The sequence below is a fragment of the Macaca nemestrina genome, chromosome 6, assembly GCF_043159975.1.
Source record: "Macaca nemestrina isolate mMacNem1 chromosome 6, mMacNem.hap1, whole genome shotgun sequence".
Lineage (NCBI taxonomy): Eukaryota > Metazoa > Chordata > Mammalia > Primates > Cercopithecidae > Macaca > Macaca nemestrina.
The window spans coordinates 42343570-42363114 of NC_092130.1; the positions used below are offsets into that span (position 1 = coordinate 42343570).

At 43.3% G+C, this 19545-nt stretch overlaps 1 non-coding gene across 1 annotated transcript; it reads left to right on the forward strand.

Moving 5' to 3' along the window:
• Nucleotides 1-666: 666 nt before the first annotated feature.
• On the forward strand, nt 667-769 carry LOC112424149 (small nucleolar RNA U13). The gene has a single exon (XR_003014820.1). It is a non-coding gene; the product is annotated as a small nucleolar RNA U13 (small nucleolar RNA).
• The last annotated feature ends 18776 nt before the right edge of the window (nt 770-19545 follow it).

Sequence of the window (19545 nt, forward strand, 5' to 3'; positions counted from 1 at the left end):
CTGGGACTACAGGCGCCAGCCACCTCGCCTGGCTAGTTTTTTGTATTTTTTTAGTAGAGACGGGGTTTCACCGTGTTAGCCAGGCTGGTCTCAATCTCCTGACCTTGTGATCCGCCTGTCTCGGCCTCCCAAAGTGCTGGGATTACAAGCTTGAGCCACCGCGCCCGGCCTAAAGTATGATTTTAACAGTGATGTGGGGCCGGGGGCGGTGGTTCACACCTGTAATCCCAGCACTTTGGGAGGCCGAGGTGGGTGGATCATGAGGTCAGGCGATCGAGACCATGGTGAAACCCTGTCTCTACTAAAACTACAAAAAAATTAGCTGGGTGCAGTGGCAGGTGCCTGTAGTCCCAGCTACTCAGGAGGCTGAGGCAGGAGAATGGCATGAACCTGGGAGGCGGAGCTTGCACTGAGCTGAGATCGTGCCACTGCACTCCAGCCTGGGTGACAGAGCAAGACTCCGTCTCAAAACAAAACAAAACAAAACAAAAAACAATGATGTAACACTAGGTAATGGAAAACTGATGTAAGATGTTGCTAGATGTTTTTCTTAAGTTTGAGAAGTAAGACATAAAGTTTAGTTATACATTTTCCCAAGCACATATCCTATATCTAGATACATAATTAATGCACAGTTGAGACAGTCTAGTTTAAAAAGCATAGTAGGTGCTTTTGTAGGCCATAAGCATGATAATTTGGTTTCATGCTTATGTGTGAGATATGCTTGCCTCAAACCTTGTTACAGCATCATCACATTACCTGTTTGATGTAAAAAGTAAAAAATAGAAAGGTGTAAATATATAAATAATTTTTTGGTACAATGAAAATGGCCAGAACCAGGGGATGATCTTAAACTAATCACTTGGATAACTATTAGGCTGGTGCAAAAGCAATTGTGGTTTTTGCCATTAAAAAACAGTGGCAAAAACCACAATCATGGCTGGTCTTGGTGGCTAACGCCTGTAGTCCCAGCACATTGGGAGGCCAAGGTGCGTGGATCATCTGAGATTGGGAGTTTGAGACCAGCCTGACCAACATGGAGGAACCCTGTCTCTACTAAAAATACAAAATTAGCTGGGCCTCCCAAAGTGCTAGGATTACAGGCTTGAGCCACCGTGCCTGGCCTTTTTAAAATTTTGAGACGGAGTCATGCTGTCACCAGGCTAGAGTGCAGTGGCATGATCTCAGCTCACTGCAACCTCCGTTTCTCAGGTTCAAGCGATTCTTCTGCCTTAGGCTCCCGAATAGCTGGAACTACAGGCGCACACCACCACGCCCAGCTAATTTTTGTATTTTTAGTAGAGACTGGGTTTCACTATGTTGGCCAGAATGGTCTCGAACTCCTGACGTTGTGATCCACCTGCCTCGGCCTCCTAAATGCTGGGATTACAGGCGTTGAGCCACCGCGCTCAGCCTGTCTTTTAAATAAATGGGTGTCTTGAGAAGAGGGACTGTCTTATATTAAAAGAGAGTTAAGATATATAATCAAAATCAGTACCTGTTCCTAGGTTGGACCCTGGTTTAGGCAGACAGGCTACAAAGAACATTCTGAGACAACTGAGAAGATTTGAATCTAGACTGAGTATTAGATGAGATGAAAATACATTGCCTTGTGCCTGTAATCCCAGCTACTCAGGAGGCTGAGGCACAAGAATCACTTGAACCTGGGAGGTGGAAGTTGCAGTGAGCTGAGACTGCATCCCTGCACTCCAGCCTGTGCAACAGAATGAGACCCTGTCTCAAAAAAAAAAAAAAAAAAAAAAGAAAGAAAAGAAAAGAAAATATAATGTAAGAAAATGGAAAGAAAGATTGTTAGCTGAAAAAAAGCATGTTACAAAGCAATATGCACAATGTGCACCCATTTAATTTTGGTTTTGATTTTGTTTTGTTTTAATAAGATAGGGTCCCGCTATGTTGCCCAAGCTGGTCCCAAACTCTGGGGCTCAAGCAATCCTCCTGCCTTGGCCCCCCAAAGTGTTAGGTTTATAGGCATGAGCAATTGTGCCCAGCCATGTGTTCTCATTTAGATTAAAAAATGAATAAATAAATGTGTATGGAATAACATGTAGAAGGATACCCACTCAAGTGTTATTATCTATAATCTCTGGATAGTAGAAATATTTTATTTTTCTTCTTTTGCTTAGCTGTATTTTAAATTTTTCTACAGCATTTATGTAACTACTTTTGTAATTAAAAGAAGCATTAAGATTACGAAAAATAAATGTTGTAACAAATGTCAACTTTAAAAGGGCTGGCAACACTTCCTTATTAATAGACTGTGTTTAAGCTGTCAGTGGCTAAGATGTTTTGCAAGTTCTCAGTGTTGGTATTTTTCTGAAGTTTTGGACATACTCCTTCTGAGTCTGTGTGCCCACTGTATTTCAAAACACCTTTAGCATCAGCGTTAGGAGAACAAACCAAAATCTTAAAAATAAAGATAAATAGCCGGGCACGGTGGCTCACACCTGTAATCCCAACACTTTGGGAGGCTGAGGTGGGCGGATCACGAGGTCAGGAGATCGAGACCATCCTGGCTAACACAGTGAAACCCCATCTCTACTAACAATGCAAAAAATTAGCCGGGCGTGGTGGCAGGCGCCTGTAGTCCCAGCTACTCGGGAGGCTGAGGTAGGAGAATGGTGTGAACCTGGGAGACAAGGCAGAGCTTGCAGTGAGCTGAGATTGTGCCATTGCACCACTGCACTGTAGCCTGGGCGACAGAGCGAGACTCCATCTCAAAAACAAACAAACAAACAAAACAAAACAAAAGATAAATAATAAATTGTTATAGTTTTTAGCAACGACCAAGGACATACAGGAAAAAGCAAATCATTTTTACAGCAGAATTCCAGTGTGACAGCTTTAGGAGGTCATTTCCGCATTCAAAGCCTCTGTCATGGAGGAAAGAAAAAAAAGGGCAGCACTGTGTGTAGCAAAAAATTCCAACTGGGTGTGGTGGCTCATGCCTATACTCCTAGCACTTTGGGAGGCCAAAGCAGGAGGATCACTTGAGGCCAAGAGTTCAAGACCAGCCTGGACAACATAGCAAAACCACGTCTCTACAAAAAGTATAAAAATTAGCTGGGTGTAGTGGCCTGCACTTCTGGTCTCAGCCACTTGGGAAGCTGAGGTGGGAGGATTGCTTGAGCCCAGGAGGTCAAGGCTGCCATAAGCCATAATCATACCAGTGCTCTGCAGCCTAGGGGACAGAGGAAGATTCTGTCTAAACATATCAAACAAAAAAAAGAAAGAAAGAAAGAAAGAAAAATTCTGTGCTGGTAGTCATCTCCAATCCAGACCTGCCATTCATTGTTGTTGTTGTTGTTTTAATGGAGTGGGAGCTGAGTGCGGTGGCTCATGCCTGTAATTCCAATGTTTTGGGACACTGAGGTGGGCCAATCGCTTGAGCACAGTAGTTTGAGACCAGCCTGGGCAACATGGGGAAACCACATCTCTAGTAAAAATACAAAAATTAGCCAGACATAGTGGTGCACGCCTGTAGTCCCAGCTACTTGTGAGGCTGAGGCAGGAGGATCATTTAAGCCCAGAAGGTCAAGGCTGCAGTGAGCCATGATTGTGTAACTGCACACCAGCCTGAGCGACAGTGCTAGAACCTGTCTCAAAAAAAATAAATAAATAAAAATAAAATGGAGGCCGGGCGCGGTGGCTCAAGCCTGTAATCCCAGCACTTTGGGAGGCCGAGACGGGCGGATCACGAGGTCAGGAGATCGAGACCATCCTGGCTAACACGGTGAAACCCCGTCTCTACTAAAAAATACAAAAAACTAGCCGGGCGAGGTGGCGGGCGCCTGTAGTCCCAACTACTCGGGAGGCTGAGGCAGGAGAATGGTCTAAACCCAGGAGGCGGAGCTTGCAGTGAGCTGAGATCCGGCCACTGCACCCCAGCCTGGGCGACAGAGCAAGACTCTGTCTCAAAAAAAAATAAAAATAAAAATTAAAAATAAATAAATAAATAAAATGGAAGGGGAAAAGTGGAGAAAAGCAGACTAATTTAAGATATATTTTAGGGATCGGTAGACAAATGCACATGCAAATGGAAAATAATGTAGTTATCATGGAATTCTTTAATTTTGCACACATGTGATTTCCTTACTTCATGGGCCAGGAACTGGGAAGTGCAGCATAAGGTGAGTAGGAAAATGAGAAGTCTGCCTTCTTGTTTACTTCCAAAATAACTAGAAGAGGAGAAGTCTGTCTTCCAACATAACCTGTTAAGTGTTACCAAAGTACTGTGCATGCATTTGTGGTTGTTAAGTACTGGTGCCTTAATGCATTTTTATCATACAGAATCATAGCGTGGCATCCTTGTTAAGCATGATATGTCATTTTGTTTGGTTCCTTTCTCCAGGACTCAAACTAAAGAGAGCCAAAAAAGCAAGCAAGCATGCAGCTCTCTTAAAACTTGAAACTAAACAGAAGTTTAGATTCCTCTCTTTTTTCTTTAGAAGTTTAGATCTGGATGGCATCTAGAAGCCCCCTCTTCCCAGGCCTCTTGCCAATCTTCTTGTACTTAGCCAGAATAAACGGTACATGTCTAACCTGGGCATTCCTACTTTTTTTTTTTTTTTTTTTTTGAGACGGAGTCTTGCTCTGTTGCCCAGGCTGGAGTGCAGTGGCCGGATCTCAGCTCACTGCAAGCTCCGCCTCCCGGGTTCACGCCATTCTCCTGCCTCAGCCTCCCGAGTAGCTGGGACTACAGGCACCCGCCACCTCGCCCGGCTAGTTTTTTGTATTTTTAGTGGAGACGGGGTTTCACCGTGTTAGCCAGGATGGTCTTGATCTCCTGACCTCGTGATCCGCCCGTCTCGGCCTCCCAAAGTGCTGGGATTACAGGCTTGAGCCACCGCGCCCGGCGCATTCCTACTTAAGTTTCTATTTGTGTGCATGTGTGTGGCATGGGGATGGGGGACGTGGGTGTGGGATTTTGGAGCATGAGATAATGCTTGGAGAAAGGAGCCCAGGGCAATAACTTGTCTGTCCTGTGTTAAGGGTGTCATGGATAAGCTTGATTTGAAAGTTATATAGTATTTGAGAAGTACTCTCCCAGTTCAGAAATACTGCCACTTCTCTTATGCAGTTAACTCTTTATAAGAACTATTCAGATGATGCTTTTATTATTATTTTTTCTTTTTGATACAGAGTCTTCTGTCACCCAGGCTGGAGTGCAGTAACACTGTCATAGCTCACTGCAGCCTTGACCTCCTGGGCTCAAGTGGTCCTCCCACCTCAGCCTCCTGAGTAGCTGGGAATACAGGCATGAGCCACCACGCCCAGCTAATTAAAACAATTTTTTTTGTAGAGACAGGGTCTCACTTTGTTGCCCAGGCTGGTCTTTTACTCCTGGGCTCAAGCTATTCTTCTGCTTTGGCCTCTCAAAGTGTTCAGATTACAGGCGTGAGCCACTGCACCTGGTCTAAGATTTGATTTTTGATTCAGAGATGGTCCAGTTCTTCTCAGTTTGCTATTTCTGTGACTTCAATTGCTTTCCTTGGGTTCTCTGTTTTTGTTAGTCCCCTTACTAGTAACATTCTCTATATTATCTTTACACCTTTCATTTAAGATCCATAATTATGTTCCAAAAGTTAATTATATCTCAGAAACTCCCAGGCTTATGAGAGAAATTTACTGAACGGAGAAGTTTATTTCTAAAGATAGAGTCCAGTGATTTCTGGCAATTTTATATAACTTTCTTCCACCTCACCAAAGGACATGACTAAAGAAAAAGATCTTTGTGAAGCAGTCATGCATTAGCTTTCCCATTAATTTAATTAGAGCCTCTAATACATACGAAAGCGGAGATGACTAAATAAAATAACTTCCTTTCCTGCTTCCAGGGTGATCCAAGAAATTTCTCTCTCCCCATCCAAATCAAGGGTTGATGACACTGCTGTGATTGATGCCTTTTGTTCCCAGACCAAATTGTTTTTTATAGCCTACCCCCTGCCAGCAGTTTCCAAAGCGCCACTGCCATCAGCTCCAGAGGGAATCCCTTCCTCAGGCCTCCTGGGCAGCAGCTGCAGGGTGATGGCAGGGAGCACAGAATGGGAGGAGAAAGCAACGGGCAGACAAATGGGCAGCTAATCAGACCAACAGCCCAATCACTAGACCCATAAAAAAATTCCATTCCCCACCTCCACTGACCTCATCTGCATTTTTTTGGCCAAGGTGGGGAGAATGCTCCTTGAAAAGTTATGCTTCATATAATCTATCAAAGCAGGCTCTAATTATTGCTCCCCACACCTTTTTCTTTCTCAAGCCAATTATTTAGCCCAATAGTTGTCAAATCACTACAGACCTTACAGATACTAAAAGGACAATTAGGGAATATTATGAACAACTTTATGCCAGTACATCAAACAAATTAGATGAAATAAACAAAGCCTTTGAAAAATGCAAACTACCAACAGTGTGTCAACCTAAAGCACAATTTCTGGGTCTTCCTTTAAACTTTTTTTCAAAGTTTGTATCTCTCTCAATTTTCAGGATTTTTCATTTTAAAGCGGCCTTACTGAGCTTACTTAATTAGCATTCTCAACTGTTCTACTAGGAACTGGTTACTTCTCAACACAAGTTATCTAATTGTGGAGTGGAGAGGGTTAAGTTATTTTATAAGAATAAGCATCTCCATCTTGAGGGGGAGGATAATACATCTTAATCAGGATTTTAAAATCCTGATCCTTCTGGGCGGCCTTTATGTTGAGGCCAGAAGGACAGCTTCTCTGAACTTTAGTGTTTCTGGTCCTAGCCAGTGTGAGAACATTTCAAGGAGTCTTTAACATATATATGTGGTTAGAGTCTTCTTGTACCATAAAATGGTTAGACAAGGACCAATATAAAGCAGTCAGTCTGCAATGAGGTTGGAGCTTTAGAGACAAGCACATCCTTTTCAGTGGTGCTTGCTTTTATAATGTGTCATTTAGCAAATGGACTGTGAAGAATTCGTCATGCCAAACTCCTAACCATCTGATGACTGGGTACGGACTAAACATCTCAGATGAAAATGTTTAGACTTTAAGCCTTCAGTCTTTCAAAGCTCAATTAAAATAAAGTACTATATCTAATGGGACTCTTAAGTTCTAGTTTAACTTAGTCTGTTTGCAGCTTTTATAGATACAGGTTCAACATGTAAATGGCAAACCATTATCAATTCCTTTATGCTTCTCAGGGATGATTGAAGAAAATGTAATATTTGAAACTGTTGTCATCTTTGTGGTGAGAAACAAATATGTATCCTAAATTAAATTAAAATGTAATATTATTAGGGTATTTTCCCTTTGGTGAAATCATATTATTATATCTTTCTGTTGCTAAAATGGAAGGTGCCAACCTGAACACACTATTGTGTGTAGGAAGTCAGACTCTTTGTTTAGCTTCCTGTAGGTTCTGGGTGCCCCCATGCCCTCCTCCTTCAATTCTTCGATAGCTACCTGGCTCTAAGGCCTGGCTTTAAGTTCTCCTGAGCCATCTGAGCTGGCCTTTTCACTGGATTCCCTACCCTTTTCTCTTCATATAGTGCTTTTTTTCTTCTTCCTCTATTCTTTTTAAAGCCTCTTCATCTTTTTTCCTGCCCTTAACTTGATCATTTCCCTTTATATTTAGAATGCATCCGACCTCCACATAACAGCTATAAAGATTTTGAAATGATGGTGGCCGGGTGCGGTGGGTCACGCCTGTAATCCCAGCACTTTGGGAGGCCGAGGCGGGCGGATCACCTGAGGTCGGGAGTTCAAGACCAGCCTGACCAACATGGAGAAACCCTGTCTTTACTAAAAACACAAAATTGGCTGGGCGTGGTGGCATATGCCTATAATCCCAGCTACTAGGGAGGCTGAGGCAGGAGAATCGCTTGAACCTGGGAGGAGGAGGTTGTGGTGAGCTGAGATCGTGCCATAGCACTCCAGCCTGGGCAACAAGAGTGAAACTCCGTCTCAAAAAAAAAAAAAAAAAAAGATTTTGAAATGATGAAGCATGTCACAAAGTAGAGGAATTTTTTGGGGGGTGGGGGTAGGGGACGGAGTCTTGCTTTGTTGCCCAGACTGGAGTGCAGTGGCACAATCTCAGCTCACTGCAACCTCTGCCCCCCGGGTTCAACCAATTCTCCTGCCACAGCCTCCCGAGTAGCTGGGATTACAGGCACCTGCCACCACACCCAGCTAATTTTTGTATTTTTAGTGGAGACGGGATTTCACTATATTGGCCAGCCTGGTCTCGAACTCCTGACCTTAGGTGATCCACCCACCTCAGCCTCCCAAAGTGCTGGGATTACAGGCGTGAGCCACTGTGCCCAGCCAAGTGGAGGACTTTAAAACAGTATACTAACGCGATTTGTTGCTGTTCCAGTTGGCCATGGGACTCAAGTTGAATGGACACTTCCTGTATTGATACTGAAAACAGATCCTACATCCTATGTCCATTGAGTAACTAGGTTTGAAATTAATTCTGTCTACTTTGTGACAATTAACAATTTCTTGTTGAGTAGTGTGTAACTCATAAGGTAAAAAAAAATTTTATATTTATGTTAGTCTGACATTCAGGGCTCCCACATACTGGCCAGTGCTTATCTTTCTAATGCTTATTTTCCTAATCTCCCCTGTACCTGCCTTTATGGACTCTGCTCTAGCTAGAGTGGTCTGTTTGCTCCCTTGCTCACTCCAGTCTCCATTTTCTAAAGCCATTCTCTTCCTTTGCCCTTGCTCGCCAACATCACAAACACTGGAAGACCCTCCCCTTTTCTGCTTGTACAATTTCAAGCCTACAAGATAATTTCCTGTAATTTTGCTCTAATGCATGCTTATCTCTTGTGCCTGTGAACTACTCATACTTAAATTCTGACTTGGCTTGTAGTTAATAATATATTCCCTTGACATAATGTGCTGGACAGTACATTATGAAGTGATTTAACATTTGGCCTTTGGAGACAGCAAAGCAGTTTTTATAAACATTTATGTATTTTTAAAGTGAGTTACCTGGCAACCTCCCAAACAAGAATAGGTTCGTTCAGTCTCCCAACAAAGCAGTTTTTATCATGATTCCATGACTTCCTCGCTCTGTGACAATGGGGAAAGTTGCTTAATCTTGCTGAGTCACAGTTTCCTCATCAATACAATGGGGATAATGGTAGTTCCTATCTCACAGGACTGTTGTGAGGACTAAATGGGATAATATATGTAAAAGTATATAACAGTGCCTATTGGCAAAGAGTAAGCATTCAATCAACATTAGCTATTATTATTTCCCTCTAGTATTTTTACTTAGCTTATTTATATATGGATTATGCTCCCATCATTAATGGAAAGATTACTATTTGCTGTTATTTATTATATGCCAAGCACTGTACTAGGCACTTTTTTTTTTTTTTTGAGATGGAGTTTTTCTCTTGTTGCCCAGGCTGGAGTGCAATGGGGCAATCTCGACTCACCACAACCTCCGCCTTCCAGGTTCAAGTGATTCTCCTGCTTCAGCCTCCCAAGTAGCTGGGATTACAGGCATGTGCCACCACGCCTGGCTAATTTTGTATTTTTAGTAGAGATGGGGTTTCACCATGTTGGTCGGGCTGGTCTCAAACTCCCGACCTCAGGTGATCTGCCCGCCTCAGCCTCCGAAAGTGCTGGGATTACCCGCGTGGTCCGGCTCTCTTATTAATACTTATGTTATTTAATTCTCACAGCAGCAATCCTGAGGTTAAAGTGATTTGATCTGGAAATTAGAAAATCCTACTAATGCCTTACCTGGGAATTAGTAGAGCCAGAATTTTGAACTGTCTTTTGTTATAGGGGCCTCAGCCATGAACCTAGGATAAGTGGGGAAAATATATTTTTATCCCCTACTGAACTCAATTATATCTGCCTCTAAAGCCTTTCCACTGCTTCATGGTGCTTTTTCACAGACATGGGAAACTTTTTGTTTTTCTCACAGGGCTACCTACCTGTTGTGTACAAACCGAGTTCCTTCATTTAATGGATTTATTGTATTTAAATCAACAGAGTGGAATTGGGGGCTTTATTTAGTTTATGCTATTGTTCTTTGTGGCTGAAAATCACAGGTTCTCTGCCCTTATCACTAGAAGGCACCTCCAAATCTCTTTTCATTCACCATATTACTGAAGGCACTAATACCCTTATTTACACCTAACCACTACTTGCTTCTACTCATATATCTGCTTGAAAAGAAGCTTTGCCAGTTAATGTAAAACCACCTAATTTAGCCTCTTAATTTATAGTTGAAGCAAATAAGGCTCAAGGGCTAAGAGATGTGCCCAAGGTCAAGCTAATGGCTGTACCTCAACTGGGTCTCAATCCAGGTTTCTAGCTTATGTCCAGAAAGCTACTCATTATGCCAGGAGCCCCTTGAAAAGCAGCACTCAACAAGGTTATTGTCATAAGTAATTCAAAACCTCCGCCTGTAGTCTTATTTGTGGTGCTAATTTAATAACACCCCCTTTAAATTATAATATACAAATAAACTTCCTTCAGCACAAAATTCGAGTAAATGAAATCTTAAACAAAAAATTTTTTTTAATGTAGACATGGGGGTCTCACTATGTTGCCCAGGCTGGTCTGGAACTCCTAGACGCAAGCAGTCCACCTGCCTTGGTCTCCCTAAACTCTAGGATTACAGGCATAAACCACTGCGCCCAGCCCAAATAAGCGAAATCTAACCATTAGACTATGTGTACATCAAGAACATGTGACTGTTGCTTTTTTAAAAACTGAGACGGAGTCTCATTCTGTCACCCTGGCTGGAGTGCAGCAGAGCGATCTCGAGTCACTGCAACCTCTGCTTCCTGGGTTCAAGTGATTCTCCTGCCTCAGACTCCTGAGTACCTGGAATTATAGGTGTTCACCACCATGCCGTCTAATTTTTGTTGTTTTAGTAGAGACGGGGTTTCACCACGTTGGTCAGGCTGGTCTCCAACTCCAGAGCTCAAACCATCCACCTGCCTTGGCCTCTCAAAGTGCTGGGATTATAGGCGTAAGCCACCACGCTAGGCCTGACTGTTGCTTTTTTTTTTTTTTTTTTTTTCTTTTTCTGAAACTGAGTCTCTCTCTGTCGCCCAGCCTGGAGTGCAGTGGTGCAATCTTGGCTCACTGTAACCTCTGCCTCCCGGATTCAAGCAGTTCTCTGCCTCAGCCTCCTGAGTAGCTGGGATTACAGGTGCCACCACCACACCTGGCTAATTTTTTTGTATTTTTAGTACAGACAGGGTTTCACCATATTGCTCAGGTTGGTCTCGAACTCCCGACCTCATGATCCACCCTCCTCAGCCTCCCAAAGTGCTGGGATTACAGGCATCAGCCACTGCACCCAGCCCAACGGTTGCTTTTACATAGGCTATATATTTCTAGGAAGCAGAAGTAACTATTCTAACTTTTTCCATATGGCAAGTGGCACAAGGCATCATCTGAAGGCCAAAACTGTCAGGATAGAGAAACTTAGAAGCTCAGAATAGAATGTTAGAATCTGAAAAAAAAATTGGGGGAATGTATAATGCAATCTAATCCAATCCCCTGTTTGTATAACAATGATTTTGAGGCTCAAGAAGTAATTCTCATGGCATTATAGTAAAATCTGTGGCCACATCAGCGACATTTTTCATGCAGTACTAAATTATCTTCCTTGATTTTCTGAAAATTAAATTGTATCAATAGTCACTTAAGATTGCAGGAATAGGCCAGGCGTGGTGGCTCACACCTGTAATCCCAGCACTTTGGGAGGTTGGGGTGGGCGGATCACGAGGTCAGGAATTTGAGACCAGCTTGGCCAACATAGTGAAACCCCATCTCTACTAAAAATACAAAAATTAGCTGGGTGTGGTGGTGCGTGCCTGTAATCTCAGCCACTTGGGAGGCTGAGGCAGGAGAATTGCTTGAATCCGGGAGGCGAATGTTGCAGTGAGCTGAGACCGTGCCATTGCATCGGGTGACAGAGTAAGACTCTGTCTCTAAAATAAAATAAAACAAGGCCGGGCGCGGTGGCTCAAGCCTGTAATCCCAGCACTTTGGGAGGCCGAGACGGGCGGATCACGAGGTCAGGAGATCGAGACCATCCTGGTTAATACGGTGAAACCCCGTCTCTACTAAAAAGTACAAAAAACTAGCCGGGCAAGGTGGTGGGCGCCTGTAGTCCCAGCTACTTGGGAGGCTGAGGCAGGAGAATGGCGTGAACCCGGGAGGTGGAGCTTGCAGTGAGCTGAGATCTGGCCACTGCACTCCAGTCTGGGCGACAGAGCGAGACTCCGTCTCAAAAAAAAAAAATAAATAAAAAAAATAAATAAATAAATAAATAAAATAAAACAAAATAGAATAGAATAGAATAGAATAGAATAGAATAGAATAAAATAGATTTCAGGAATAAGTCCTTTTGGAAAAATGCAAGACAACCTTCAGGGAACTAAAATTAAATATTACCTTACTCTCCTTTTGGAACATGAGCCTCATTATTTGGGCGGTTTTATATGTAGTTACAACTTTTCTTGGTTTTTGGATAGTCCTTATGTGTTATTGGCAGAATCATTTCTCACCAAAAGCATCGAAATTCAAAAAGACAGAAACAATGGCATTTATCTTGGCCAAATAAGAAGTTTGAAGAACTCCAGATTATGATATATTTCAAAGTGGCCTCAGTTTTTCAGCAAATTTCAGAGTTAGAAAGGAGTCAGAACTCGGCTTGGATCATCCTATAAGAGAATCAACAATTCTTTTGTAATATCTTAGCCATAGAGGCAACATGAAATGTCTGGCTGTTTAGTAAAAGCTCTAACAATATTTTCATCCTCACTGTTTTCTTTAGGTTGTGTAGGTATCCCTATTGGAGCCCACGATTTGAAAGAAATTTTGTATTATTGTCTTTTTTTTTTTTTTTAAATTTTGTTTTCCCCAGTTTGTGCTCATATAGATTCCAGCCATTCTTCTTTTACCACACATGCTACTCAGCCTGGTTCTAAAGAAATGAGGCTGAGAAGAATTATATATCACAATAGGGAAACGTATCCAATACCCTCAACCCAGCCCTGTCCTTCAGACTCTGGAGATTATTTCAATTCAACTCCAGGACACTGGTGAATGAGGGAGGCTTTTGGAGGGGTGAGGTGTGGGAGGGTGCCAAGGGGCTAAAAGATCTTATGAAGCTCCCTGCCATGCTGGCCCAGAATTAACCCATGGTTTCCCAGCCAGAGCAGTCACAGCTGCCTTGCTTTCCTGGGGCTTCACATGTTAATCTATGAAATTAACCAACTGAGTTTGACCGTGACTGTCTTTGTTTTGCAAAACAAAATTGGTAAGGCAGGCCTCATGCTGACTGACTGAATGGAGTCATCAACCCAATTCAAGGGGTGCCACAAAAGCAAGGAAGTGAAACTTCAATTTCCTCCTCATGTGAAATGATAGCTTATCATACCGAGTATGACCCTTACGCAGCTCAGGGCAAAGTATTTTATTGCTTTTTTTGTGAACAGCAATAAACCACTCTCTTCTAGTTTTTCCTCTAACCCCCACCCCCGCCCCACACCTGATTGATTAAAGCTCATTGGAAAAGGTCTGCTCTCTGTTGTCAGTGATCAGAGAACCAAAAGCCTCCTTTTTGCTCTCATCAACCTGTTATCATTTTATCTCTATCCTAGGAAGTACAGGGTTTGTTTTAAAACAACACAGAAGTAAACAGAGGGGGTAAAGCCATTCTGGCTTCAGAGCACCCTTGTAATAGTCATCGGCTCTAACCACCTGGGTGAGTTTTGCTTCAGTTCTAGGCCAGGCAGATGATGTTGGTTGCTTTCATCCCCAAGTTTCCTCTGCCCTTATACACACCTCTGTTAGAATGTTTATCACACTACATTGAGTTGTTTGAGACAGGATCTTGCTGTGTTGCCCATGCTGGAGTGCAGTGGTACTATCATAGCTCACTGCAGCCTCGATCTCCCATCTCAAGTGATCCTCCTGCCTCAGCCTCCTGAGTACCTAGGACTGCAGATGAGCACCACCACACTTGCCTAATTTTCGTATTTTTTGTAGAAATGACATCTTGCTATGTTGCTTAGGCTGGCATACTACATTGTTATGAGCACAGGTGAGCATTTCTTGATTGGGATTATGTACTTTCATTTTTATGTCCCTAAGCAGGTGCCTAGCATATCCTTGACCCCATAGAAGGCATTCAGTGAAAGAATAAATTGACAGGGAGGCCTCCCACAAAGGTTAGGTCATCTTTTCACCTACCTGTCAGCAAGTCCCTAACTATCTAGACTCAGAATCAGAAAGAAGTTCAGTAGCTCAGCTCCTTCACTGGACACTTGTAGGCGTCTATGGGGGAAGATGTGATGTTTCTTAGGACTTGAACCTGTACCCTCTTCACTCTTACCTCATTTACTTCCATGGCTTCAGAAAGTATCTGTTTATCGATGACTCCCAAATTTGCATCTCCTTCTCAAACTTCTTTTCTAGTTTATTTAGCAAGATTTCCTATACTTATTAGCCAATCACCTGCTTGATAGCTCCATTTGAATGTCTCAGAAATATTACAAAGTTAACACGCTTAAAATGGAACTTTTTTTTTTGGAAACAGTCTCACTTTGATGTCCAGTCTGGAGTGCAGTGGAACAATCTCAGCTCACTGCAACCTCTGCCTCCCAGATTCAAGTGATTCTCCTGCCTCAGCCTCCCAAGTAGCTAGGATTACAGGCACACACCACCACTCCCAGCTAATTTTTGTATTTTTAGTAGGCAAGTGGTTTCACCATTTTGGCCAGGCTAGTCTCAGACTCCTGGCCTCAAGTGATCCACCCACCTCAGCCTCCCAAAGTGCTGGGATTACAGGTGTGAGTCACGACACCTGGCCAAAATGGAACTCTTAATTCTCATCTTCCTGTTAGTCCTAACCTGGTTCTCTCTCATTTTGCCCGTGTCCATAAATGGCACCACCTGCCACTCAGTTACTAAAGTTGCAAAGACTGGGAGTCATCTAGCTTCCTCACCTTCTCTCACCCACCGTATCTAATCCATCAGCAATTGCATTGATTCTTCCTTTTTTTTTTTTTTTTTTTAAGACTGAGCCTTGCTCTTGTCACCCAGGCTGGAGTGCAGTGGCACGATCTCAGCTCACAGCAACCTCCATCTCCCGGGTTCAAGTGATTCTCCTGCCTCAGCCTCCAAAGTAGCTGGGATTACAGGCAAGCGCCACCACATCCGGCTAGTTTTTGTATTTTTAGTAGAGATGGGGTTTTGCCATGTTGGCCAGGCTGATCTCGAACTCCTGACCTTGAGATCTGCCTGCCTCGGTCTCCCACAGTGCTGGAATTACAGGCATAAGCCACCACACCTGGCCGATTCTTCCTCTTTTTAACATACTGCTTACCTTCCTTCTCTCTGCTTCCTCTGTTCCTATCCTAGTTCAAGCCACCATTAGCTCTTGCCTAAACTAATACAATTGCTTTTCCTTTAGGGTTCCACTCTTGCCCCTTCCAGTCAATTTTCATATAACATCTAAGTATGGGTTTTTTTGTGGCTTTTTTTGGTGTGTGTGTTGTTTGGGTTTTGAGACAGAATCTCATTCTGTCATCCAGGCTGCTGGAGTACAGTAGCACAATCTCAGCTCACTGCAACCTCTACCTCCCAACCAAGCGATTTTCGTGCCTCAACCTCCCAAGTAGCTGGGACTACAGGCACATGCCACCATTCCCAGCTAATTTTTTTTTTTTTTTTTTTTTTTTGTAGAGACAGGGTTTCATTAAGAAGGCCAGACTTGTCTCAAGCTCCTGGCCACAGGAGATCCACTGCCTTGGCTTCCCAAAGTGCTGGGATTACAGGCATGAGCCACTGCACCTGACCCAGTTTCGTTTTGTTTTGAAGTAAATAGGATCCTATCACCATCCTGCTAAAACTTTTTCTTTTTAGACAGGGTCTTGCTATGTTGTGCAGTCTGGTCTCAAACTCCTGGGCTCAGGTAATCCTCCTGCTTTAGCCTCCTGAGTTGCTGGCACTGCAGGTACATGCCACCATGCCCAACTCCTTCTTAAAATCTTTTCATGGCTTCCTGTTTCTCTAGAACAAAATTCAACCTTTATATTGAGGCCTACTGAAGTCCAATATGATTCTGACTCTGTGTCCTACAACATTTTTATTCAGGTGAAACCAAGTTAAGGTGAATACCATGGAATACAGAGAAGGAATACATGAAGTGAGAGGTAGTATAGAAGAGAGAATGGGCTGACTTTTTCCTTTGCCTTGGGCTTAGGTGGTAATGGTGTATTTGGGAACTTCATATGTTCTTCTCTTTCCTTGTTTTATTTTTTTTCCCTTAAATCACATAGCACATCCAGCCCCTCCCCTATAATCTAACTTTCTTAACTACTGCCCATCTGATTAGTCCTGAGAGTAGTATGGAGCCCTTTAGAACAGAGGACCTAAGGGTTACTTGAACTTGAAATCAGGAGGTCTGAAATCTAGCCTCAACCTTTAACTAGCCAAGTGACCTTGAGCAAATAGATTTCCCTTCTGCCAGGAGAAGGGGTTCTCCTCCGGCTCCGAGGAGAATGACCTATGTGACCTGTGACCTATACACTCACACCACCATAGGGAACATCAGTTTTAGGTTGGGAGAGCTCTAATCACCCACTACATGCAAAGTAAAGTGTTGTGAGAGGCTTTGCTGAGTCACTAAGAAGGGTAATATGGTTCTACATCCAAGGAAGAGACTTGTCAGTCCTATTGTTGAGGCAAAAAAATACATAATGCCTAGATATCATAGGCAGTGATACATAGGTTCTATCAAATGAATAGAAGGAAATTTCAAGGAGCAGAGAGACCTTAAGGTAATGTTTGGAGTTGAGGAGGCAGTCGATAGGACAAAGGTGTTTCAGAGAGGGAAATGGTCTCAACTGAAATATAGAACTTAGGTGGGAATCAAGTATGCAAGGAGCTGTTAAAACCTTGTCCAGCTGGAGCTGAGGAAGCAAGGGATACAGTTGGACAAGCAAGTTAAGAGCAATTGCCAGCCAGGAGCAGTGGCTCATGCATGTAATCCCAGCACTTTAGGAGGCCGAGGTGGGTAAATCACTTGAGGTCAGGAATTCGAGACCAGCCTGACCAACATTGTGAAACCTCATCCCTACTAAAAATACAAAAAATTAGCTGGGTGTGGTGGCAGATGCCTATAATCCCAGCTACTCAGGAGGCTGAGGCAGGAGAATCACTTGAACCCAGGAGGCAGAGGCTGCAGTGAGTCCAGATTGTGCCACTGCACTCCAGACTGGGCAAATGAAAGCAATTGTTCACTTTTTGGCCTATTTACTATGTTTTTTGAAATTTTATGAAAATATATTAATATATTATTCATAGAAAAAAAATTTTATGTTTACGGTAGGTTGTGTCATGTTTAGGAGACTTGAAATGCCAGCCCAGGCCGGACATGGTGGCTCAAGTCCGTAATCCCAGCACTTTGGGAGGCCGAGGCGGGCGGATCACGAGGTCAGGAGTTTGAGACTAGCCTGGCCAACATAGTGAAACCCCATCTCTACTAAAAATACAAAAATTAGCAGGGCATGGTGGCCGGCGCCTGTAGTCCCAGCTACTTGGGAGGCTGAGGCAGGAGAATCGCTTGAACCCGGGAGGTGGAGGTTGCAGTGAGCTGAGATTGCGCCATTGCACTCCAGCCTGGGAGACAGAGTGAGATTCCCTCTCACAAAAATATAATAATAAGAATAAAATAAGAAAAGAAAGAAATGCCACCCCAAAGAATTTAGATTTTATTCTCTAGTACCTTGAAGTTTTTGTTTTGCTTTGTTTTTTAATCAGGTGAATAATCAATTGAATGTGATGAATTAGTAAGGTAAATATGGTAGTAATGTGTTAGGTGGAGAGCTGAAAAGTAGAATATCAGTTCTTGGTTCAAAATTCAGGTACAAGGGATGATCTTAGCACAGTGTGGAAGCAAAGGTAATAGAGGGAAGGGATAGATTTGGAGGACAAACCAAAGGAAGAAGACTAAATGTGAAAAGATCAGCAGAGGGAGGAGTCAGGAACGACTCAGAAAAGTAAGCCTCGGTAACTCAAAGTTTCATTAGCTCACTGATGGAAACAGAGAAGTCATAAGAGAAAATCAGTTGTGACATCCAAGTAGAATGGCCAGTCAAGCATTAGAGCTGCAATGCCTAGAGCTCACACAGAGATGGAAATTTAGGAGTCATCAGCACAGAAATAAGACTGGAATTTGAGAATAGGTAAGTTCTCCACGGTGAGAGCAGAGAAAAAAGTGGACCTCAACCTGAACCTTAGGGTGATGTTCATATTAAGGATCAAGAAAGAAGAGTAGCCCAAAAGAACTATCTGAAATGCAGGAGGATTTATAGCCAGTGCTCACTGATGCACTTAGAGAGAACTATGTCTGTGGGATAGAGGGAGAGGGATACAGAAGACAAGCAATTAAACGTGGGTAATGAGGCCGGATGTGGTAGCTCACACCTGTAATCCTAGCACTTTGGGAGGCCAAGTTGAGTGGATCACTTGAGGTCAGGAGTTCGAGACCAGCCTGACCAACATGGTGAAACCTTGTTTCTACTAAAAAACAAATACAAAATTAGTCGGGCAAGGTGGTGCGCACCTGTATCCCAGCTACCTGGGAGGCAGAGGCAGGAGAATCACTTGAATCTGGGAGGCAGAGGTTGTAGCGAATCAAGATTGCACCATTGCACTGCAGCCTGGGCAACAAAGGTGAAACTCCTTTTTTTTTAAAAAAAAAAAGGTGGGTAATGAAATCAGAACCCTGATTATGGATTCCATACTTAAGAGATTAGGTGGTAAAAGAAATAAAATATGAGTTTGGGAGGACAGTAGGTCAAGAAGAGTTTTTCTTCTCTCTCTCTCTCTTTTTTTTTTTTTTTTGAGACAGGGTCTTATTCTGTTGCCCAGGTTGGAGTGCTGTGGCATGATTACTGTAGCCTTGACCTTCTGGGCTTAATCCTCCTGCCTCAGCCTCCTGAGTAGCTGGTACTACAGGCACATACCACCACTAGGCTAATTTTTTTTTTTTTTTTTTTTGAGATGGAGTCTCACTCTGTCCCCCAGGCTGTAGTGCAGTGGCGTGATCTTGGCTCACTGCAAACTCTGCCTCCTGGGTTCAAGCAATTCTCTGCCTCAGCCTCCAGAGCAGCTGGGGATTACAGGCACCCGCCACCATGCTTGGCTAATTTTTGTATTTTTAGTAGAGACAGGGTTTCACCATCTTGGCCAGGCTGGTCTTGAACTCCTGACCTTGTGACCCACCTGCCTCGGCCTCTGAAATTGCTGGGATTACAGACGTGAGCCACCATGCTCAGCCTTCTTGGCTAATTTTTATATTTTTTGTAGAGATAAAGTTCTGCCATGTTGCCCAGGCTGGTCTCAAACTCCTGGGTTCAAGCAATCTCCCACCTCGGCCTCCCAAAGTGCTGGGATTACAGGTGTGAGCCATTGTGCTGGGCCCTTCTCTCTCTTTTTTATTTTATTTATTTATTTTTGTTGTTGTTGTTTTGAGATGGAGTCTTGCTCTGTCACCCAG